Raw genomic sequence first — 25,722 nt, forward strand, 5'->3', positions numbered from 1 at the left:
TCTCAGAGAGACAGCAGACTGGCTTCCCTTCCAGGGGCTGGGATTGTTGCCTCTGTACATGGACCCGCCTATCAGCTGGGTGGCAGGCACATGTGCAGAGGCAACAGGCCTGGCTCTGGGAAGGGAAGCCAGCACACTGTCTCTGTGCACGTGTCTCCTTATAATCTGGATGATGCACGTACTGGAAGGGAAGTCAGGTCTGCTGTCTCTGATGATGGAGGCGGTGCAGGAGGAGGAAGTGGTGGCAGTGGCATGACCAAGCAAGGAGGCAACAGAGGCAGTGGGAACGGGCAGGCGGGCATCTGTTTTGCTGAAGCAAAACAAAACACTGAGGGGCAAGAGGTTTGGCGCTTCGTTTTGCTTCGGTGAAACAGGTTCCCTGAACTGGATTGTGAACCGGACCACAAACTAGTTTCTTTGGTTTGTGCCCATCTCTAACGCTGACTCTATCATCCCAGACCAGATGTTCTTCTACATATAGAACAGTTAATTTCCTTCTTTCTTAGAAATAATATCAACCTCAAGTTGTGCAATCATTTTAATATATTTGGATTTTACTCATAGTATATTTGCACTTTTTTATGACTAATCAAAGTCATATTCCAACCATAGTTGTTTTTTTAAATAATGTAATGGCTTCAGATATAAATAAGATGGTTGGAGAAGAGGAACAAATGAGAAATAGTAAGAGAAGATGTCACTGCATTGTAAAACATACAGTTAAGGCTGTTGATACTATTTATATTGGTGGCAAATTCAAGCTTTGCAATGCCTACAAAAAGAACAATCTGCCAGTCCAAAGTGTTCCTAAAGATGAATTGTTTCATGCCACCATCACTCACACATGTTTAGTCAAGTGTCTCCAATATCCACATGGGTCTGTGATTTTTAAAAGATGAACTGGAACAAAAAGGTAATTGTCACCCTCTCATTCCCATGTCACTTGGTACCCACCATCTCCTTTGTGCATATAAACCTGTAGCCCAACCATTATGTCTCTTTCATCTGAGGACAGGGATTGTGATCCATGAAACCTCACATGGAAAGAAATTTGAAAATCTTCAAGGGACCAGTACTCTTTTTGTGTTATTTTTTACTGTACATTTCTGTGTGTATTTTCTCTCACCACCTTTCTAAATCTATAATTAACTCAAATATTGAAGAAGCCTGTTTTGAGCCAAGAATTGTGTTAGAGCATTTATGAAGTGTGGGAGTTGAGTGATTACTAAGACTGAATCCATGCATTAGTACTGAAAGTGCAGATCAGGGGAAGTCATTATCAGAATAAACAAAGATTGCATTGTTCAGCCATTCTATAACCTCATTTGTCAAGAAGGTACATACAGTAAGTGAGGAAAAGCAAGAATATGCTTGAAGAATATGTGGCAAAACGGAAGTTCTCTTTGTGAATGTAATAAGATCACATGCTGAAGGATTATTTTGTCTGCTATCCTCAATGACACAAAAGTAACATAAGTGGATTTACAGCAAGTTGTAAGAAGCATATCAGGATTCCTTTAGGCTCAACTTTCCTTATACAGTAAATGCTTTACACGAGGCACCCGCTATCTCCCAGGCAGACATAGATTTACTGTGATGGGGCCATTTATTTGTTCTTCAATATACTGAGTTACTAAAAGTATCTATTTGTTTCTTTGTTTTTGACAGTCAGCCTGATATGCAAACATTGCCACTGCCACACTCATACAGCCTTTAAAACATTCTCTGTGGAGAAGGAAATTAAAAAGGAGGGGGTAAAGATAACTATTATGGTGCTCCATGTGGAAAAAGATTAAAATCCACAACTGGGCAATACCTTTTTCTTAGGACCAACAAAAAATTAACAAAAGTGTGCAACCTCTTATATGTCTATAGATAATATAGGAAGCTGGGGGAGGGGAGGCCCATTTTATTCCTCTCTAAAAATAGAACATAATTAAAGTATTTTTTTTCCAGTCATTTCCAAACACTGTATGGCCTGCAGATCGTCTCAAGGGAGGGGGTTGACCCCACAGACTGCTGATATTGCTCACCCCGGGGTACGTGTCTAAAGGCTGAGGTGAGGGAAGAAACAGAAAAGGCCTGCAATTAGGGAAGATATTTTTGGCCACAAGGTCTGGAGCTGGATTCAATCTCAGGATAAGTCTTGCAAACTGAATGGGCAGCACACTGTGTCTGCAAGTGTTAGAATGCATCTAGAAATACTTAACAGGGCAAAGAATCCCCATTCTATGTACTCATCCAAAGGAAGCAGGGAATGGCAGCCTGAGCTCCTGGCCAGACTGGAGTACCACCCAAGATGGAGGACCCCGGTGGCATGCAGTGGATTGTGGGGGGGGGAGGGAATGTGAAGCACCCGTGGTGCCATGTAGCATGCGCTGTACAAAGGTACACAATGAAATTCATTTTCCATCTCTAGTCTTGGCCCAATGAATATCTGGTAGATCTTTGGAAAATAAAAGGCTTATGAAGTGCTGGACAGGATCAGACTGTTGATCTGCCCATGGAGGACTAGTAGAAGTGAAGAAAACCATAAAAGTAGATAGTAGGGGTGTTTAAATTTTTGTTTTTTTGGGTTGCAAATTCCAGAATTCCCCAGACAGTCATCATCATGACACCTTTATTGGCAAAATGAAATGAAATAGTAAATGGAGAACCAATAAACGAATATAGACGGTGAAAACAACATGCCTTTATTCCTCTACTAGGTAGACACAGTTCTGGTAGCCTGTATCTGAGAAAATCCAGAAAAGGGGTATTTTTTAGTATAAATACTAGGCAATTGAATGGAAAGGAGAAAGGGAGTAGAAAAAGATGGACAGTCGTGTTTCTTTGTATATCTGTCCCAGCCAAAAAGGAACTCTGCTTTTCAATATAAGAGGTGTGTGTGTGTGTGTGTGTGTGTGTGTGTGTGTGTGTGTGTGTGTGTGTGTGTGTGTGTGTGTGTGTGAAAATTTGGGGGATTCTAATCTGTATCACCAAAGGTAAAATCGGAGACCTACCTGTCTTTGTCCTTCAATTGCACCCTGCGTGGCTTTTAAATATTTTGTGTATACTTCTGTGGGTGTTTAAGTTACTATGCTTTCTTTCAACCAGCCACTTCCCATGACTGTATTCTGAAATATAAGCTATATCTCATAGCTCTTCGTAATGTGAAAATTCTTTATATGTGGATGAAAGAGAAGGTTGCAAGCTGGTCAAAAAGCAGAGGAAAAATATCCCTTCTTCATGCTAAATGGAGTGTATCAAAACTCACATTAGAAATTTTGCTTTTCTTAAGAAATCTTCTGACTTAACTAGATTTTTTTTTCAGATTCTAACCTGAAAGGGAAACTTCGTATTTTATTTTTCCAGCAGCTGTCTAATGTGCCAGAACCACTGAGATGTTTCATCTAGACTTCTTGAAACATTTTTTTTCTTTCTCACACCTCAAATTCCCTCAGAGATTTTATCTGAGTAGGAACCACCCTCATACTTCACATTTCCAGGTAGCTCTAGTATGAATGTCTACAAATGTTTTTTTCCCATTCTTAAGACTCTGCAAAGAAACAAAACAAAACAAAAAACAAAACAAAGAACACTATACTGTTTCTGTATTTTATGCTTGTAATAATACTGTGAGGTAGCCTGGTAGGTTTAGTGGAAAGTGTCTTGAAAGACCATCTTTTGAACAGTTTATTGCAAGGTAAGTAGTTCAGTATTGGTCTCTAATCCACCATCCTGATTTTCAGTGTGAACTACACTGGCAATTATTGGGTTATTACTGGGTGCCTGATGTATGACAAACATCATCTTATTCCTCTACATGTTGCTGGAACATAAGAAGCTGGCTGAGCCCAATACATTTTCTGGCTGGGCAGAAAATGCCAGCAATTCATTCATTCATTCATTCATTCATTCATTCATTCATTCATTCATTCATTCATTCATTCATTCATTCATTCATTCTATTTACTGTATGTACCACTCAACTAGTGCAAGCACTATACAGGCAATTTATAAGTTAAAAACTTCAGTAATGGCATGTCTCTACCCAAGTTCAAGAGAACAACTGAGTTGTTCTGATACCTGAGGAAGAAAATAGTTCCTCCTCATTTTGCAGACAACAAGAAGAACTTGTCATGGTATCACTTCTCATGACGTCTGGGTTCTGCTCTCTGAACTGGGCTTTTCACTGCCCCTAATAGATGCTCCTAAAAAAAAGAGAATGATAAACCACTTCTGAGTATTCTCTACTGAGAAAATGCTGAAAGGGGTTGCTGTAAGTCAGATTTGATTTACCAGCACATTATTTATTTATTTATTTATTTATTTATTTATTCATTCATTCATTCATTCATTCATTCATTCATTCATTCATTCATTCATTCATTATTAATGGCAGGACTGGCTATGTGGGGAACAACTCATCCACAAAATGACTTGAGAAATCATAGAGATCAACTGGTGGTTTGGCCTCCATATCTTGCCCTTAAGAGTAGTACACAGTGAGAAAACCTGAGAGAGGGCATTCTCAGCTATAGTGACCAAATTGTGGAATTACCTCCACTTGGAGATCTAGCTGGCACCAATATGGCTTTTATTTCAATGCCATGTTAAAACCTATCTGTGCACATGGGCATTCAGCACCTAGTGAGTTCATGACTTGATTTCCAATGCATTGGTTTGTTGATTTCCCTTGCTTTCAAAGTGTTTCAGAATATTTGACCTGGACTACATTATTTTAAGGACCTGAGATTTGCTGATACTAGGTGGGATAGAAACAAAGAAGCACAATATTGCCTAGGTAGGGTGATATGTAGTGGGAAAGAGAATTAGTTCAGAATGATTATGGCACTTGAATATCTAAAGTGAACAGTTCACTCCTTTTGTCATATTGGTTACCTGACAACAGTAGAATTTCATTCCTTGCAACTGTGTCAAACCTAATTCTCCTTATTTTCAGAAGAATTTCAGTTAAATAAATCAACTGCCTTTTGAGTGACAAAAATGGGATTTGTAGGGATAAATCAAAGGTTGGGGAGCTAAATCCAGTGGTTCTATTATTGTCTCATCTACACTACTGAAATGAATGGACCCTATTAGACAAAAGTAGCATAAAGTATGTTGGTTATTCTCCAGTTGGGACTAACACTTTATTTGTTCTTTTAAATCTATTTTTAAAACAAGTTGGCCATAATTCATCTAAATAATCAGGTTATACATCCTGTCAGTTTGAATTAATCTAACTTCTTGCCTCAAATATTGCTAGTTCCATCTTCCATTTGATTTTTTCACAGGGCAGAATTTACATAGCTTCAGCTAGTGCCAAGCCAGCTGGCTGAAGTGGAAGGGAGAGAAAAAAAAATGTGCCAAGAAGGACATAACTCTTACAACATATTGACGAATTTCTAGTTAAAATCAATTCTCTTTTGCCTTTCTAGAAGATTCAGCAGAAAAGCATATTAGTCTGGTATATATAATGGATGAATAAACTTATTTGAGGCCTGTATCAAAGAAGAGACCAGGGCCTGACAGTTACAGGGCAAAGGTTAATAAACATATGATTACTTGGTTTTTCTGAAATGCCTACCACTTCATTTTGGAAGGACTCAGAATCTGTGCAATCAAACACAGCCATTTTAAAGTGATACCTGAAACATCGCAACTACCTCCAGCACTAATAGCATAACAATCATAACAAATTTATGCAGTTCAAAATATATGGGTGTTGTTTTCAAGTAGCTGTTGGTATCAAACTAGAATTGAGACCTGGTAGTAGAATTTTGCTATGTCTGGCTTAACTGTGATCAAAGAAATTTCATTCTAAAAAGCATACGGTATACAGTCCTACCTAATTAAAATCCATTTGGCTCCAGGAATCACCTTTGCATTTGATGTTCAGATGTCAAAGGTGTTTTATGTCATTAGTGGGGCTAATTAGTTAAGAACTGGCTAGATCCAGCTCAGCAGGCTGTCTTACAAAGGTTGCTTGTAGTGATGTGCTATTATTTTTTAGCCCTGGAATTATTGTAATTGGGGTGATAGCTCAAAAATTTGATGATTTAGTAAAGCATAGGTTTTTGTGTGAATTATAACAGAAGAAATTTGATACATAGGCATCTTCAGGAAGCTGCTATTTAGGAAAGTATTCATGCGTGTGTGTGTGTGTGTGTGTGTGTGTGTGTGTGTGCTAAATATAAGTATATTGTGCCTGTATTAGATAAAATGTCAGAAATCAGCAACAGAGAATTTATATGTTAGGACCACTAAAATGTTACAAAAACAGCACATAATTAAGATTGGAGAAAATACAATGGCTGCAATCCTGTTGCTTAGTATAATAAGTCACAACTAGCGTAAATGCATTGAATCAAAGGAACCTGTGGAGGAGCTGACATATCAAATCACCACGGATTCAATGGGTGTACTCTAGGGCCCTTACCTACACTAAGCAATAGGATTTCAGCCATTAAACTGAAAAATCTGATCCAGATATACGTATACTATTGTGTGTTTTTCTGCAGCTGCCAAATGGAAAATACAGGCTCAGTGAAGAGGAAAAGCACTAAACTATCAGTATTCAGTTGCAGGACTCATAGTTTAATGGTCTGTCTCCACCCCAGTGACCAGAGGGCAGGCTGAGATAGGTAAACTGCTCATTGCCTTTTTAAAAGCACAGAAAAATGACCTAGAACAGAGGCCTGGAATAATATAACCACCTATATCAGTATATAATATGGGAAACAAGTATGACAAGGCTGTATATCGTCTCCCGGCTTATTTAACTTATATGCAGAATACATCATGCAAAAGGCAGGACTGGATGAATCCCAAACCGGAATTAAGATTGTCGGAAGAAATATCAACAACCTCAGATATGCAGATGATACCACTCTGATGGCAGAAAGTGAGGAGGAATTAAAGAACCTCTTAATGAGGGTGAAAGAGGAGAGCGCAAAAAATGGTCTGAAGCTCAACATCAAAAAAACTAAGATCATGGCCACTGGCCCCATCACCTCCTGGCAGATAGATGGGGAAGATATGGAGGCAGTGACAGATTTTACTTTCTTGGGCTCCATGATCACTACAGAGGGTGACAGCAGCCAAGAAATTCAAAGACACCTGCTTCTTGGAAAGAAGTAATGATAAACCTAGACAGCATATGAAAAGTAGAGACATCACCTTGCTGGCAAAGGTCCGCATAGTCAAAACTATGGTTTTTCCAGTAGCGATGTATGGAAGTAAGAGCTGGACCATAAAGAAAGCTGACCACTGAAGAATTGATGTTTTTGAATTGTGGTGCTGGAGGAGACTCTTGAGAGTCCCCTGGACTGCAAGGAGAACAAACCTATCCATTTTGAAGGAAATCAGGCCTGAGTGCTCACTGGAAGGACAGATTCTGAAGCTGAGGCTCCAATACTTTGGCCATTTGATGAGAAGAGAAGACTCCTTGGAAAACACCCTGATGTTGGGAAAGTGTGACGGCAAGAGGAGAAGGGGACGCCAGAGGATGAGATGGTTGGACAGTGTCATTGAAGCAACCAAGATGAATTTGACACAACTCCGGGAGGCAGTGGAAGACAGGAGGGCCTGTTGTGCTGTGGTCCATGGGGTCATGAAGAGTCGGACACAATGTAACGACTAAACAACAAAACAACAAATATCAGTATCACCGGAGATAAAATTAAGATAGAACACTAGTTCTTAAAGGCTATATGGCTTTCTATTTAATTCAATAACTGTGTGAGTAGAATGGACATTCCCAGTTGGAAGTAGGCATTCTGCCATGTACTGAGGTCCCAAAACAGACAGTAGTTTGTGCTGCACTATTTGTTTATCTTTTCTTTTGAAAAGTTAATCATGTTAGCTATACATCATTAGTCATGAATATCATTATTGAAAATAGGCATGAATCTGAAATATAATTTAGCCTCAGATGACATCATGAGTCAGGAGACCCCAGTTAATACAGTAATACAAAACTGCACATTAAAAAAAACCATACATAATTGGCATAAACATTTGTGCTATTATGAAGTGCGAAACTCTGCATACCCCGCTTTGCATTAACTGTGTTTGGTTCCTCCATTGCATGTAAACAAAAAGAAGACAAACTGCTAGCATATAATGTAAATTGAATCATTTCTGTAGTTGCAGAAGTAGAAGCAATATCCTTAAATGTCAAGACTGACAGGAAAGATTATTCTGAAGTTGTTATAAAGAGGAGAGACATAAAAGACTGTGTATATGAAGCTGAATTTTGAGTAGGACACTATATAAAAGTCTTTTTTGAGATAAGGTCTGACGGCTCACGGAGATATCCATTTTTTTTCAATATACCTTGTTTTGGAATTAAGAACAGGTGTACAATATATATATTAGTGAAAACAAATTAGTATCCATTTGAATAAATGAGTAATGCTAATCAAATGCCATTGACCTCCTTGAAAGGGAATGTAGAATCATGTTTCTCAATCTATACAGAAAATCATTGTGGACAGAAATTGAGACTATTCTGTTTACATTGACTTAGGATGAATCCCATACTGGTTCAAAACAATTAAGATAGGTCGGAGAAAGAACTGAGAATATGTATATGCTTTATTGACTTTGTTGAGTAACCTATTCAGACCCTAAACTGTCAGCTAGTTTAGTAGTAATATTGTATCAACTGCATGTTGGAGGTGGTTGGTAACCTCTCCAGTGTCATTGACACTCTCATTTAAATCAACAACTGCTTCTCTTAAAGAAGTTCTAGGAGCATAAATTGGAAAATAGTGATAAAAATATATACATCCTTATTATCACAATAAATAACAATTGTATGCAGTCCAGTCAATTCTGATGTATGGCAACCCTTTTCAGGGTTTGCTGGGTAGAGAATACAGTACTGAGAAGTGGTTTACCATTCTCAGTGGCATCCGGGGATTGTGCAGATTATCTAAGGCCATATAGGCTTGGCTCTGCTCACAGGAGGCACTGTGGGGTATTGAACTCCCAAACTATGGCTCACCTAATTCACTGAGCTATCCAGCCAGCTTAACAATAGTCATGTACTGTCAAGTCAATTCCGACATATGGTCGCCCTTTTTAGGGTTTTCTCAGTGGAGAAAACCCAGAAGTGGTTTACGTTTACCTTTTTTTAGGGGATATCCTGGGACTGTGCAGCTTGCCCAAGGCTACACAGGCTGGCTGTGCTCACAGGAGCCACCGTGGGGAATTAAACTCCCATCCTCTGGCTCCACAACCAGGTATCTTATCTACTGTGTTATCCAGCCAGCCCTTATGATACTTACCATTATATTTCTATATCATCAGTCATCCAATCTTCTTTATTTTTCCATATTCATCCTTTTCCCCACTACCGGTCATATTTCCTCTGCCATTCACTTCTTTTCATTTACATTTCCACTTGTGAGATTGCTGTTGGTCAGGTTTACCAGCTCTTCTGTCACTTCAAAGCAGTATTTACGTCAGTCTGATGCTTTAATAAACCTCTTCTTTAATAACACTATATATAGCTGAACTATTTAGTTGTTTCATTGTTATGCTTCTTATGTTGCTGTTTCCCCCCGCTTTAAATTGTGGAAATTCCACATTCAGCAATGACCTGACATACAGCACCAATAAGGAATTACAGTTATGTGAAGCCACCAACACCACATTCAGATTACCACCAAGGAGAATGTATATGTAGAAATCCCTGTCAGATAGTACTAACAATACTGTTAGCCACCATCTATATATATATATGCCTGTTATCTGTACTTGGCCAGCAAATTTCACTTGCTACAAGAATCTGAATAGCCACCCTTTTCACTTCGATTACTATGAGGTTCTTAATAAATTCCAAGTTCTTAATCCAACTTTCAGTTTAGAGATTGTTAGCAGCCTTTGGTCATCTAAAGCCTGCTGAGGACTGGGGAATTTTTAATAGTTTTTTTCTAGTTATGACAAGTGCATTTGGAATATATAATGTACTGATTTTCTTTGCTTTCCAACAGTTCAGTGCTACAGACATTTGTAATGATAACCATCATGCTCCTAGTGGCAGCTTTCTATATCAAAGCCTTAGACACATACTTTACCTTTGGCACCTTGTTCATACTGACTTTGCTCCTGTACAGGATCAGTTTCTTTTTTGAGGAGATTTTGTTCCTTGAGGTTCCTTATGCCTCCTGGTCAAGTTTTTCCAGATGGAAATCACCACCCACTACTCAGATATGTGGTGCTACTATTTACAAAAGTTGATCCAGAGGCCACCCCCTCGCTTGGCTGCACATGCTAATTACAGAAAAAGTGGAACAAAGCAGTGACAAGAATTGTAGATGATTACATCTTTCTCTATTTCTGAACAATGAATGAACCAGCTCTAATTAAGAAGAAGTCTGAGATGCTCTGATGCACAGGTTATCATTAGGAAACAAAGAGTAACAATAAGATTCTAAGAAGAGGGAATAAATCATTGTAATATAGATTTCAAGGTTAATCAGATTTCCAAGAAAACATTGTGATATGGCAAAATAATTTGATATTAAGGAGGACCCATTTACAAAGAATGAGATGGAAAATAGAATAAACTACCGGAAGATGTTTTGTAGATCATTCAAATGAGAAGTATTTAAATGATTCCAGAGTGGGTAAGTGCAAAGTCTAAATTAATGTCTTCTAACTGTCAAACTAATGGAAATAAACATACTCCAAAATTAATAGTCAGATTCACTTCTCAGAGCTATCAGCTCAGATAGGAAAAGTAGGAATTGCAGAACCCTGCCGAGAATATATAGAAATGCTAAAAAAAGACAAAAAGGGATATTAAAAATTCAGAGAGATGAAACAGATAGCCAGAAAGAATGAAGAAAAATTGTAAAACAGATAAAAGGGATATTAGAATGGAAAGAGAAAATTGAAATAGATATTTGTATCAAGAGATACTAACCACATTTCTAAAAGGTTTTGAACACTGCAGAACTGAGAGATCACTGAAGGATGAAGCTGAAAATTTTTGAGATGGAATAAGTAATAGAGTTTAGAGAAAAGGAAAGGAAAGGGGCTAAACCATTCAATTAACTTTGCTTCTATATGCTGCATAGCATTTATGAGCGAACAATGAAAGCATGTCATCCAGCATTAGCTGGGTGGATGGGGTCTTGAAGGTTTTCAAAATCTATGAAGGGGAAATATTGTATTTGGACAATTGACTCAACGTAAAATCTTGAAGATGAAAGATAAATTGTTTCAGGATGCAAGTACTAAGCTTCACCTAAAACAATGGATTGTTTTCCAGTGACTCACCACAGGTTTGTTATATCTCGAAGAAGAAAGTGGCTAGTCCAATATTTAGACCAGTGACAACTTACATGAAGCCTAACCAACAATGTCATTGCTAAATATGACGAGGTGATATTCAGAGGCTGAAGGAACTGCAGTGCCAGTTGCTTTGCTTCACAAAACTAACATCAAGAAACTTGAATTCTTCTTGGGCCAGAGAGAGTGCCAGAAAGTATTGACATGGATAGTTTCCTTGATAAACTTCATTGTATCTTGGTTTTTCTAATGAGAAAGTGATGATAACCTCACAATAATCAAGGCACTGGCCATAAATTCCTTTGCAATATTATCCTTCTTTAGGCTATACATAGTTAAAAGCCTTCTCTCCTCTCCAAACGACCAATATCAGTCTCATCGGTTTCAGTGTGCACACTGAAAGCATTACCTTGTCTGAATCCAAACCACTATCTACAGATAATGTTTTATTTTAGTTTGAACAATCAGGCTTCAGTTAAATCATTGTGCACACTTTAACTGGAGAGTGTGTGCCTCATTAACACAGTGAGACTTACTCTTATGCCCTTGTGCACAGTTCTCAATTATGTCCAGAATCCTTTTGGTTATTTGCATAAGAGTTGAATAGCTTTCTATGGCTAAATCTGGCTAATTGACAAGGTTTAGGGTGCATCTTAGTTGCACACTTGGGTTCATGACCAGGCACATGACAACTTATCCTGTCACCTTGTCAGTTAGCTGCCATTAGCCACAACAATTTGTTCAGACCTTACATGTTAGGGTTCTGCCCTAAGTATATGCCGCATAACTAAAGGTTTCAGGCATAGTGATTGTCTCTTTCCCTATTAAACGGTGCCCTTTGGCTTGTCTGTGTCCTCTTTTTAGAGATTGGGGATGTTCTATGAAATAGTTTAGTTTAGATAACATGAAAACTCAGAAGTATCATCAAAAGCTGTAATCCAAGGGTCTGGTAGAAACACAGAAGGAAAAAAAGACAATAATTGGTGTTTTGCTTCAAGATAAATGCAAGTTTTGTAAGGATGTGCCAATGGAGATCAAGGCCAAGATCATCCACACTGATGTACTGTATTCCTAAAGATATGGATGGATGTGAAAGCTGGATAGTAAAGAAAGCTGCCAGGAAAAAAATAAAACCCAAATCCAAAAATAGGCAATACCTTTATAGGTTACTAAAAATCATCATCCAATACATGAGCTTTTGTAGCTTGAAACACCATTTCATCAAGTTTATACCAGTGAGAAGAACTTAAAGGCAGGATGAATTTCAACAGGTATGTCTCTCTTAGATGTAAGTCAGGAGTCTGGTTGCTGTTTTATCATTACAGCTTTAGGTAGCTGTGGACTGAGTGTAAGAACCCAGTTCTCCAAACAAAGAAACACACACCTCTCAATCTGGCCTCTGAAACAGATATGTTTCTGCTTGGCTGGCGAGGGGGTAACAGAAAACATGAGTCATTCATCTGAGAATTTGGATGACAATTTAGTAAACTCACTAGGTTCAGCCAATTGGGGTTGGATTAAAGCCAAAATGATATTACGTAGTGGTTGCAGTCTTGCTCTACTGATGTTGAGAGTCCATGTGTCTTCTTGTTGGTACGGGGGGGGGGAGCTATTTCTTGGTATCCTTGTAATTCCATAGAAGTAAATGGAAGCCATGTGGTCCAAACAAAATAAAATTCAAATGCAAAAAGATATGATAGCTTTATAGACCACTTAAAAAAAATCATCATTTTGTGGATTAAAATATGGTACTGGAGGAGAGCTTTGTTGATAACATGGGCAGCCAGAAAGGTAAACAAGTGGGGCCTACATCAAATCAGGCCTGAGCTTTCTCTGAAAGCAAAAAATGATAAAACTAAGACTGTCATAATTTGATGACATCATGAAAAGACAAGACTGTCTGGTAAATATAACAATTCTGGAAAAAGCTGAAGGCAGCAGGAAAAGAGGAATATCATCTATGAGATGAGTTGACCATAAAGGAAGTCATGACCTTGAGTTTGCAAGAGATGAACAGAGCTGATAATGACAGATATTTTAGAGGTAATTCATTCATAGGGTCACCCTATGTTGAAGGTGACTTTTTGGCACATAATAACATAGTAGACAGAGGGTCACATGTGTCTCTGTGTGGGTTTTCAGGGTCTTTGGGGTGCAAAACCTGTCAGGGACTGTATGATGTTTTCCACAGGTTGTATGTTGCCCACCTAGAAAACAGGTTGAAACCTATACTTCTTTCAAAGATATTTATTTCTGTGGCTGCTCTGTTTCCTAAAACAGTTTCTAAGCAGCCCTGGTGGTTTCTTGGGGGCTCAAAAAAGCAGTCGCACACTCTAAAAGAACAGGGTCCTCCTGCATTTTGGCATTTAGTTTGGTTCTATGGTTTTGTAGAACTCTATTGCTTTTTGAATTACTAGTCAATTTCAGCCATAATGTTAATACTATGGATGTGCAACTACCATCCTATCAGATTTGAATGTGAAGTATTTGCTATACATTTTGGCAGTCTGAACCCATTTGTTCTCCAGTTTTTGCAAGTTTTTGTATGTTTTTGGATTGCGGGAATGCAAATGTGAAAACTACAGAGCTATGGCCTGGATTGGGGCAGTGTACACTGCCATCAGTTTTGGGAACGTGGTAGGTCTTCTGTGTGTAGGCAAAATTCATACAAATTTCCTTCTTTTCTTCCTGATTTCTAAGGATGAAGAAAATGACATGTGGGGTGAATGCGGGCTTCTTGCACCAACTTGTAGCTGAACTAGAGACACACAAACATCCCTGCTCCATCCCTTTTGGATACTTTACTCCAAAGCCAGTGCACATCCCTAGTTAAAATCTTAGCTGATGAAAGTTTAGCTAAGATGTAGAGGTCAAGCTACTTAGCCTAGGAAACAAGATGTTAAAAAGTTCATTCAGAAGTCGAAAAGCCAGACAAAGACCAAAACATTACAGAGTTCAACAGCTGAATAGCCATTTTTATTTTCAGAAAGTTAGACACCAAGGAAAAAAACCAGAAACCAACCTCGTGTGACCATCTGTGGTTAGAGAGAGGAAAATAAGTCAGAGAAATGGAAGGTCCAAGGAAAAGAAAGGGGAGAAAGCTAGAGTCTTGGGAGGGAAGAAAGAGATGGAGCCATTGAAACTGTATAAATGGTTAAGAGAACTGGACCAAGAATAATTAGATACTACTTGGATGAGGACACTAGATAAAATGAGAACGCAGAAAATGGAAACACAGTCTGCTTAAGTTATCTGAAGGACATCTTGTCAGGTCAGCAGGTTCTATTAAGAAGCTCAGTGGATGAAAGCAAATTAAGCAGATGTTTCCTGGTTGATTATGGCAATGTAGTATAAGAGAGTGTGTATTAGTCAGTCCTCAGTCAGCACCCTGAGGCATCTTAATGATGTTCTTCAGATCTGCTCTCTGGGCTTTGGGAACTAAGAAAATGATCCCCCTTTACCCAGAATATATCTGTTGGAGTTTGAGGCCACATGAGCTGAATGGCTCCTCCTCAACAACAAGTAACAGATCTGACTCAAGCTCTAGGACAATGGCCCTGCCCTTTCCTTACACAGTTTATTAATTTGTGGCCCCAAGTGTCTCCTCTCTATGTTCTGATTGGGTGCTGGTCCGTAATGTCATTCTTCTGTAAAAAGCACTGGTGCAGCCAAAGCATTGGTCTGGCCCCTATCTGTCTTCCTTTTCCTCCACTTGAAGTGGCTGTTCAATCTGAACCCTTTCTGCTAGTTCACCGCATCCTTGGAAGTGATAAAATTCTCTTTTGTTGTTTCTACAGGATGCTGTTTATAAGCGCTAGAAGCTCTAACTGCAGAAGAGTGAGGTCAGTGCCGGAAGAACTGTGATACTTGAAGGGAACAGAACATTTTTTGTTGTTGTTTCAAGAGTGTGGCATGAACTTCCAAAGACGGGAAGCAGGAAGAGAATAAAAATGCAACGTCATACAGATTTTAAGTGGCTCTGCAGTGCTGGCTGGTACACAAGCAAAGGGCTTCAATTATGTTCTCAAAAATTATTTGAGACTACGTGGAAATGAAGTAGGCCACTTGATCCTGGTACTTGATAATCCAGGTGGAAAAAAAACCCAGTAGTACTGAGTGTGCCTTTATAGCTGTAGGAAACACACCAGTGAGTAGATCCTGGAAGTAAAATCAGGTGGGAGGAGAGCCCATTAACAATTAGCAGGCTGAAAGCAAAAGAGGTAAAACCAAAAACATGAAAACAAAAACAAAACAGAATGTTTAAAAATAGCTCTCTTCGTGTCAGCTAGAAGGATGGTGCTTACTGGAGAATTCCAATATTACATTACAAGGACAAACTGAGGAAATCTAATTGTTGGTGAATTACTTCATCCTTCTATTGGATGAAAATATTCTTCTCTGCCCAAGACCTGTTGGAGTTTTTTGCAATCTTGCATGCTGCCTCTAGTAGGTGTGGTTGGTAGAGATTTTTCTGGGCTGTGTGACAGTCAATCTATCCAGCATTAACCATTTATTCCTTCCCTGTTTCTGAGTTCAAAGATAGCCACACTTCTCTATTGTGTATTCCCACACACACACACACTTCAGTAATCTATTGAAAGTCAGTGAGTGTTGAGACCTATTGCTGAACAGCAGTCATGTTGTTAGCTTGTTGCTATCTGGTCACTGTAAGTAATGAAACATTTTATTCTTTCTCCTATTAATTTTTCACAGTGAGTGATTGAGATTGTAAGTGCCAGTTGATGAGAAAAAGGGGTGGACTACTTTGGGGAACTTGAAGGTAATTCTGCTTTGTGAATCCCTGCACTTCTGTTGTGCAGCTAGAGGAATCTAACCAAAATTCAAAACTCTGCATCAAGATCAGGTGTCCTTCAGTACCTAGGGATAGGCGTCTTTTATTTTCCAATCCACTCAATTTATTTTCTTAGCTACCATTTTGATGGTGGGTAGAAAGGAAGTTTGCAGTTGGCACTGGGGCAGGAACAGGAAGTTTATACAATAGCTTGGCCTTCTAATTTAGGTCTTCCTCCCAATTTCATAACATTCAGATGTCTGCAAGGTGCCTGGATTGTAGGCAGAACTGCCAGAATTGACAATTGTGGTATTTCTAGTTCAGAAAATCCAAAAATCCAATCTCTAATGCCTCCTCTCACTCCCTGCTCTTTTGTTCTACATGTGAGAAGCACAGAGAATAGAATAGTGCCAGAAAACATGAATAGGGAAACATAAAACAAAAAAGGTCCCCAAAGAGGTGGTCCCTTCTGTGTTAAACAAAAGGAACAGTGCATAAAATAACACAAAATTGACAAGGATGCACAATATGGCAAGCAGTCTACAGATTCCTAGTGGGGAAGCACTGATTAATTAGTTCATTGATTAGTAATGTATAGTCTGCTTTTCTAATTGTAAAGAATGTCCTTTTCTGATGAATATCCAAGATGCCTTGCAATAACAAAAACACCAAAACAAAACTAAAGAAAATATTTCCCCTTTACATGGTTAAAATGAGCTAGCTGAAGAAATTTGGAGAACATCTGGAGCCCTCTTACAGAGTAAAATCTGTAACTCATTTCCCTTGTGAAGAATATTTGGCCTCTCAGTCAAATGTGGATGGCTCAAAGTTGTTACTGTGCAACATCCACCAGCTTCTCCTTCTCCAGGTGCTATGTACATGTAACTCAAGGCATGTTTGTCCTAATGGTAGCCTGCATGACAAAATAAGCCAAGTGGTGCCTCGCTAGACAGTTACCCCGTATGACAGTTTTTTCGCTAGACATTGACTTTTTGCGATCACTATAGTGATTCACAAAACAGTGATTCCTATGGGGGAATTTCGCTGGACAATGTTTGTTCCCTGCTTCGCAAACCGATTTTCACTAGATGACAATTTTGACAGCTCCCTCCATGCTCACAAAACAAGTGTTTTCGGGGCCTAAGCTTTGCAAGACAGCGATTTAAACAGCTGATCGGCGGTTCACAAAGTGGCTTTCCTATGGCCGATCTTTGCTAGACAACGATGATTCTTCCCCATTGGAACGCATTAAACAGGTTTCAATGCATGCCAATGGGGAAATGCTTTTCACTAGACAATGATTTCGCTAAACAGCGATTGCAGTGGAACGGATTATCATCGTCTAGCAAGGCACCGCTGTATGTTTCACAGAACTTTTTCCTCAACTTGCTTCTGCTATAGGCTATGACAGGGTATTCACTCTTCTTGTTATTCAGATATGTGGATTGTAATAATCTTATATGATAAGCTATTTGTGAGAGCCTATCTGGTGTAGCTGTCAGAGTGCTAGATCAGAAGACAGGAATCAAAGGTTTGAATCCTGAGTCATCTATGGTGGTCTGCAGCCAACTTTGAGTTGGTTGTTATTGTTGTGAAGAAAATGTTGACCCTTATATTGTTGAGTTTCCATGGCATAATAACACAATTGGCTTACATCCTTTTGGCAAAATGTTGCAAGGTAAGGTGTTAACCTATGCTGAAGTCTTCACATACATCAATTCACCAACAAAATTTAAACCAATTATCCTACAGCAGCCAGTATGACTAATAGGATATTGGCCACAGGAAAAACAACATACACAGCATCTTGAAATCATTAGGTGAACAATAATCAGTATGATATATAGGTAATAAGTGTGTGAATTGTTGTAAATGTAATTGATGAACTTCATATACAGAAAGCATGCATATATGTGTGTGCTCCAAATTCCATACTATAGATTGTGTCCTGCATTGACCCTGGAACCATATAACTGTATGTGAAGGGAGTTCTCTGTAACTGAGTACCTACTTCCGGGGTTACTGTTCAAGTGGGAATAGCTCTTTGTTGCCACCAGGATCCAAAATTCTCTCTAATCATATTTTGCTACCCAAGACAGAAGGAAGAATCTTATCTCTTTTGTATTTGAACAGGACCTATGAATTCTTTTATCAAAGTGCCCATCCCTCTCTAAGAACTACAATTGGCAGGGCTCCTTTGAATCAATGTAGGAAGGTCTGATTGAAATCAGTAATGCGAACATAACTAAAGATGAAGAAGACGGTTGGCAGAGTCACCTGTGAGTGCTCCTTTTCAGGGTCAAGCCAGAATAAAAGAAATGTTTTCAGCTGCAAGCGTTCCGGAGCTAACGTTTGGAGACATGTGATTCAGAGATCAAGTAGCTCACATAATTTGTTTGCGATACAAAACCAGACTTTTGATCTTTACAACACTGCAATACCTTTGTGAGGCTGGAGGCATCACAGTTACTATGGATTAAAATCTGTCAGTATTTGCAGTGGGGGGGAATCATGTTCATTAAAAGCATTGATTGTGCTATTTTACTTAGTTGGTTTTCCTTTGTGTGTGGGGTATCCTACTAGCAAGGTCAGTATGTTTTTATTAGTGTTCTACTACTTGTAGTTCTATCCAAATAGACTAGGCACAGCATCCTCATAACAAAATACAGGCACACTCTACAGGCCGTGCATCCAACCTGATCCTTACCTGGGTCCATTATGGTATTTGTATTTTTTCAGTTGTTTTTTTTTTTAAACTCCATTCTGGTCAATGGGGAAAGGAAATGCCAAAGCCACATGATAGACTGAATATTGAGAACAGACAGAAAGGGTCCTGGCCAATGGCAGTCTGTTTTATTTTACTTCCACTCTTCTCTGCCCCCACCCCAGAACAATGTTGTGAGACACAAAGTAATGGGGTAAACCAGAGCCATGCTTTATTAACCAATGTAATATTTAATACTTCCACTCTTCTTTTTTTTTCAGCTCTCAAACAAAGCCCCAATTGGCTTTTCAAGACAGTTACTTGGAATGGAGTGACTGATGGGCTTTAAAAGGGCAATGATGAGTATGGTACTCTGATTCCATCTTATAAAGGTAATATGGGGTGCTGCTATTCTTTACACTGCTTCTGTATTCTCTCCCCACTAACCGTTCCTCTTGTATCTGAAATCAGTGGTGCTGCATCCATAAAACTTGGGTGATTTAATCTATAAATTGACAGCAAGAGAGACAACCAAGGTTAATTTCTAAAGGAAAAAGCATTCTCTCCTTCTCTGTTGCTGCCAACTGATACTCTTCATTAGTTTCTCTTTCGCCACATCTAATAATGACACGTGAATACCAGATTTAACAGAAGGGATCCATGGAGGGTGTTTCACCCCACCAATGCGTCTGGGCTCTTTGCTCCATCCTGTGGTCAACTTGGAAATTCACATGCCCTCTCGGGTTTGTATTATATATTTGTCCAAAGATATTTCACACCTATAATGCTTGTTTCTAAGAAGCATTTCTCATACATTAGTACTAACTTATCCAAGTGGATAACTAGATATGCAAAATACTTGTGTGTGTATTATATTAATGCAGTCAAGTGTCTCTGTTCTCAGTACAAATTATGACAAGTATTATGTTCTCTTACAGAAACATCTGTTTTGTTCATTCTGCTGCCCTCTAATTTTTTTTGTATTTTAAGTGTAATTGCTTGAAGTATCGTTTCTATGTTTATTACTCTCAGTGTTTGATCTGCAAAGCAGTTTAGCAAGCATATTGCAATGCTTTGAAATGGAAGTCTGTGTTTTGACACACACAATTTGATGTAGAGCAACTGGAAAGTCTTCTTCAGAAGCTGAATAAGTTACATTTAAAAAAAAATCCTCAGAATCTCCTGCAAGCATGGCCGCTGGTCCTCCTAGTTAAGATACTCTGGGTGCTGTTTGTCCCCCCCCCCCAAAAGGGAAATGTTTTAAACTCTGGTCTCTCCCCCCATCCTCCTTTTCCTTTTTTGGACCATCTCAACAAAAGTATTGGTAAGTTAAAAATCTAGGTTACGATGGCTGAAATCCTATTGTGTAGTGTAAAAACCCCAATAAGTTTCAATCTGTTCCTAACTTGCAAAAAAAGAGAAGTCCCCACTGGGATTCGTGGGAAAAGCTCACAAGTACCACCCCAGCATGCATGTTTGCTCATAAGAATCATCGTGCAAACACTTTATTTGCTGATTCGGAATGGTGTGAAAGTTAGCCATTTTCTTACACTAAGCCACAGGATTTCAGCTGATGGCTGGTATATATCATTTGATTCACAGGTGGAAGGAGTTGTGCTTCACAGTTTGGTAAGATGGGCAGAGAACTTTTTAAATGTGTTGTGCATAGACCATGAGATTCAGTTCTGATTCCAGCTTGGAATGTTGTACTTTGGAATTTTGCGCTGGCCCATTCCTACTTAGAGCTACTTGGAGCCTCTTTGCTTTGATTAGAAGCCCATGCCAATGAGTTTTAGGAACCGAAGATTCATAATTCCCATTGGCTAGTGTAGAAAATGCACACAGCTGTAGCATTTGTTCTCTTTGTCAGACATAGATGCCAGTTAATGCTTACTAAATTGCAAACAAACCATTTTTTATTTTTAAGTAGAACAGCCATTAACTCTTTTTTTCTTTCAATTTTTTGGTCAAATTAGGAAGATACTGACAGACACACTTACATCTTGTGAGGGCATCAAGACCTCCACATTTCACAATGGATATTTTAACGGGAAGTTGTACAAGAACGGCCTTTCCTTTTTGGACGTTGTCCATAAAGGATACTTTGTCTCTATTGCTCCTTGTGGATCCCTGCTATAAATATGACATACACCACAGAGATGGTGGTAAGGAACAAAACTGTGATGTCCCTTCCCCCCCTCTTCCCTCCCTTCCTTGTTTTAATTTTACTTTGTTCTGGGAAGCAGTTTGCATGAACACAACACATCATCAAACTGTCACCAAGCCAGAAAACTACTAAGTTTGAAGGACGCAAGTGATAACTGTCATTTGTTTAAAGTAGGAATGTACACTGGCCCCCCAATCCAGTCTGCCCAAATAAGTCCACATAGATTGTGTTCACCCTGTGCCCTTTTCAATACATTCCAACTAGGCATGGGATTTGGGATTTCTTGCACCAAAACCACAGAATTTACTGGGAATTGATCATAACTTACTCATCGAAATATCTAAACAAGCCATCCACTTTTTTTTTCACTTTTGAGAAATTTCCATCTCAGATGCTAATGACATTATTATGTTACAAAAATGATAATACTAAAAGCTGATCACAATAATCTCTTGCTTGACTAGTTTGAGAGAGACTTGTGGCACAGTGGATAAATTGCAGTACTTTAGTTGAAACTCTGCTCATGACCTGGCTTCAATTCCAAGTAGCCAGCTCAAGGTGAACTCAGCCTTCCATCCTTCTGAGGCTGGTAAACTGATTACTCAGTTCAGGAGTGGGGGGGACAACAGTGCAGCCCACATAATTCAATTATAAACTGCCCTGAGAGTTCTTTAGAGCACTATGGGGTGCTATAAAAGCACCATGCTTTGTTTTATCTCATTTAGAACTGAGACAACACTCTTCCAATATTGTACCACAAGAGACCACTCCAAACATGAATGGATAAATGAGCCATACTGATCACATCTCTCCACCTCCCCAGTATGTTGCTGGCTATGTACTATTTAAATCTGCATAATTTAGTAGGAGTTAAATACCACCGGTGTACTATCTTTAATACATTTTCACAGAACTGGGAAGAAGTTGATTTAAACTGACCAAATGTTGTCCCAATGAGAATCCAATATTGAAAAACCAAGATCCATTTTTCATACCATTTTTAATCCCTTTGCTTTTCCATGCTTGTGTTTCAATAGCCATTCATACTTTTTGGATGCCTGTCTCCTCCTAGCTGTGTTGGTAGATGAAACATAACGTTCACACAGTGTTCGTAGTCTTGCTGGTCCCCAAGTGAGCATTATATGTCTCAGACAACTTTATACTTGGAACTCTTGATACCGAGTAAGATTGTTACCTTGAAGTGTTATCTGGAGAGCATTGCTACTGATTGATGATCCATAAGAAAAGATCTTGTATTCTAAAGAAACTACGTGATCTCCAGGTTTTATATTGGTCAGTCGCCTCTTCAGAATAGAACTGTGGACGGTGAACAAAGAAGAGATGGAGGTGGAGCCAATAGTCCAACCCATTGCTTCCATACATTATATCTCAAACCTCTGAGGCAGTTCGGGGAAAAAGAATATTGTATCTGATTTTGATCTCCACTTTGCATATCAGCCTATAGTATTGAATTATCATCTCTAATTACCTGAGCTAATTACTTTAATTGAAAAGCTTGAAAGTATAATTTTAGATTAGGGACTGCCAGTCCTCTTCTAGATTTTGAAATGTACAGTATTTAATTGTTTTAGAAAAAAAAATTTAACACTAGCCACCACATTTTTAATTACCTTTGCCATTTGTGAAATCAAATCTTATCTGGCTCAATAGATACTGTTTGGAATAAAAATAAACATTTTGATAGAATAAATATTTTAACAACTGCAATTAGGCCAAACAGTGACAGCCTCAGATCTTTCCAGTTTCTCATTTTAATTTTAAGACAGTTATCTAATATTTCATAATTTCTTTGAAGAAATTGATTTATATTCTCGGTCAAAATTAATCCTAACGTTTTAAGGCTGGAAAAGTGTGGGTTCACTCTGGATGTATTCTAAATGTTATGCTGTAGAAGAAGTGCAGCATTTATACATAGAAGTTCTAATTTAAAATAATTAATTTTTAGCCCTGTATAAGTTTGAAATTGTTCAAGCACATATTTTAGGATGAACACAGCCAGATCTGGATTAGAAAGGAAGAGAATATCATCAACAAATAGATTAATCAAATGTGTTTTGCCATTTATCTCAATATTTGAATTTATTTGTATAAATTCTGCAAAAGGTTTAATTTCTGATAATTCTAGTTTTGGATTGAGTAGATGTTCCTCTTTTAGCTGCTTCTCTTTTTCTTTTTCAATTTGTATACTTCACATATTTGTTTAAGAGTTTAAATTACAGATCTTGCAGGCTGATAATAACTGAGACCTGCATCATCATATGCAGATATAAAGGTATTTGTTCCTTAGTGGTAATAAGGAACTTCTTGTTAAGGGAATCCAGGCTGCCCTTTGCAAAGATGGCAGCTACAGCTTCCCTACCCTAAATGAAGCGGCAGCCACCATCTTTGCAAAGGGCAGTCAGACTCCCTTTATACACACACTGGTTGCGGAGGCCTGATGGAGACCTTGGCAGCAACAATTATGGTAAGGGGGTGTCGGCAGGGGTGGGGTGGGGGTTGGAGGGGGCAGCGACAGCGGCACAGCGGTGGGGGTGGGAGTGGTGGGGTGGCAGTAGTGGGTGGGGTTTTTTTTTTAAAAAAAATAACCTCCCACAGATCGACAAATATATTCATTATTCGTCACTTCATGGGGCAACTTCGTGGTCAACTTTTGACGACTCACGAAAAGGGATGACTCACCAAAATGGTCTTGTGTAATGACATTCTCTAGTAATTGATTTCTCATTACAACTAGAGGACAGTGTTGAGAATTTCCTGGATGTCTTATATGTTTTTGCAGCATTGGTTCTTTAGGTAGAATTGGCATGACAAAATATTGTATTGTGTCCTATGCATTAAGGTATTTACATGCTGGAGGCCGGAATGGAAGTCCATACTGTCTCCTGGTATCGTATACCTTGACCTCCCCCCCCCCCCCCGTTACACTTTGTTTGTTTTTTAGCCTTGTTTCTGTGGTTGTTCTTTGCCACTTTAACTCTTTTATTTAGGCATTTGGAAAAAAAATTGAACTTTGAAGTTAACCTCTTTGCATTTTTGATGTATGTTTTTTAAACACACATCAAAAACAATTTTGAGTGTGCCTTCAAACACTCATGACCATGGCTAACAATTCTATTATGTTTATCATTTTTAGGTCTGTAAGCTCGCCTTACTGCTTTTAATTGCAGATGCTGAAGTAGGTGAAACAAGAGATGGCATTTGATCAAAACAAAGCTGGGAATTCTCAAGGCTCTGTTGGCCACTGAAGACATAGTATCTAAAACAATGGATGACAAAAGACAAAAACATGGTGGCACTTTAAAGACTAACTTTTATATTTTTTTACATGTGAGCTTTCGTGTAGAAGTCCACTTCATCAGATGTAAGAGAAGGAGATATAACACGGCAAATATTTCTACACGGCATCAGAATATAGATATCAAAATACAAAGATTGTGGTTGGTTGGTAAGAAAGTCAGTGGCTGTTAAACATTGTGATGATAGTGTCTTTGATATATAAGTCTTTCATAGAAGCTTATGCTGTAAAGAATGTGAGAACCCATGAAATTAACAATGGAAAAATAACAATGTTAGAGTAATATGAATGTTAATTCGTTGGACTATTTACACTCTTCAGTGAACTTCCTCCCACACACAAGATTTTTTTTTTGTAAACAGCTGCAGACAATGGATGACCACAAGAGCAAAGATTTTGTTTTACCTTATAAATTTATAAGGTCAATCTATTCAGAGGAGGGAAAATATCTGGGAGATGCAGTAGAGTACAATATTTGTAGTGTTTATATCTGGTAGTGCCCTCCAAAGCCGTGGCTTATATTAAGTCCATTGATATGTGTGTCTAGTATATGTATATATATTATATATATATATATAATCTCAGCTGTTTCTTTCTGGATTCTTGTCCTGTAGGTTGTTGTTGTTTTTTCCTTTCTAGGATGGTTACTTTCAAATAGTTTGTGGTAACTATTTCTGGTAAATTAAAATGATGTGAAATGGGTTTTTGTGTGTTGCCATTCCTGATATCTGATTTACATCAATTGATTCATTTACATGGATTTTGTCTGTTTGTCCTCTTTAAAGTGCAGGTGGGCATTGTTGGCAAAAATTGGCGTAAATTACATTGTTAGAGGAACAGGTTAAAGTGCCTTTGATGTTGTGTGTTATATTTTTAGGTCCAGTAATTGTGTTGCCTGAATAAATAGGGAGGCAGAACTGACATCTGGGTTTGTAGCAGGTTTTTGTTTCCATCTCTGTGTCAGTGTCATGTAGTCTCTTGGATGTCAGTAGTTGTTTGAGATTGGAGGGGTGTCTATAGGTCACTATAGGTATAGGGCTCAGGAGAGCGAAGTGTTCTTGTTGAGGATGGGTTGGAGATCACTTATGATGCATGTGAGTAGTCTCAGTTGTGGACTGAAAGTGACCACTAATGGCGTTCAATTTATTTTATTTATTTATTTATTTATTTAATTTCTATCCTGCCTATCTGATCATATTAGACCACTCTAGGTGGCTTACAGTAAAAACAACAATGTAATTTTAAGACTTTACAGCAGAAACGTAAATAAAAAAAAAAAAAGAACAGAATAAGAAAAAGATCGTCAAGGGTTTTCTGTTGGGAAGGCCCGCCTATACATCAATGTTTTTAGTTGTTTCTTAAAAATGCCCAGCAAGGGAGCCGCGCGAATCTCAGGGGGCAAGTTGTTCCAAAGGCGAGGAGCCACCGCCGAGAAGGCCCGGTTTCTGGTCTTT

At 38.6% G+C, this 25,722-nt stretch overlaps 1 long non-coding RNA gene across 1 annotated transcript in view; it reads left to right on the forward strand.

The window, feature by feature from the left end:
* Positions 1-24,970, forward strand: part of LOC144589541 (uncharacterized) — a 41,296-nt gene extending 16,326 nt beyond the window's left edge. The window contains exon 2 of the long non-coding RNA XR_013545708.1: positions 15,087-24,970. This is a non-coding gene — a long non-coding RNA (uncharacterized LOC144589541). The remainder of the gene's footprint in view (positions 1-15,086) is intronic.
* Positions 24,971-25,722: the final 752 nt, after the last annotated feature.

The sequence above is a fragment of the Pogona vitticeps genome, chromosome 5 (assembly GCF_051106095.1).
Source record: "Pogona vitticeps strain Pit_001003342236 chromosome 5, PviZW2.1, whole genome shotgun sequence".
NCBI classification, from domain to species: domain Eukaryota; kingdom Metazoa; phylum Chordata; class Lepidosauria; order Squamata; family Agamidae; genus Pogona; species Pogona vitticeps.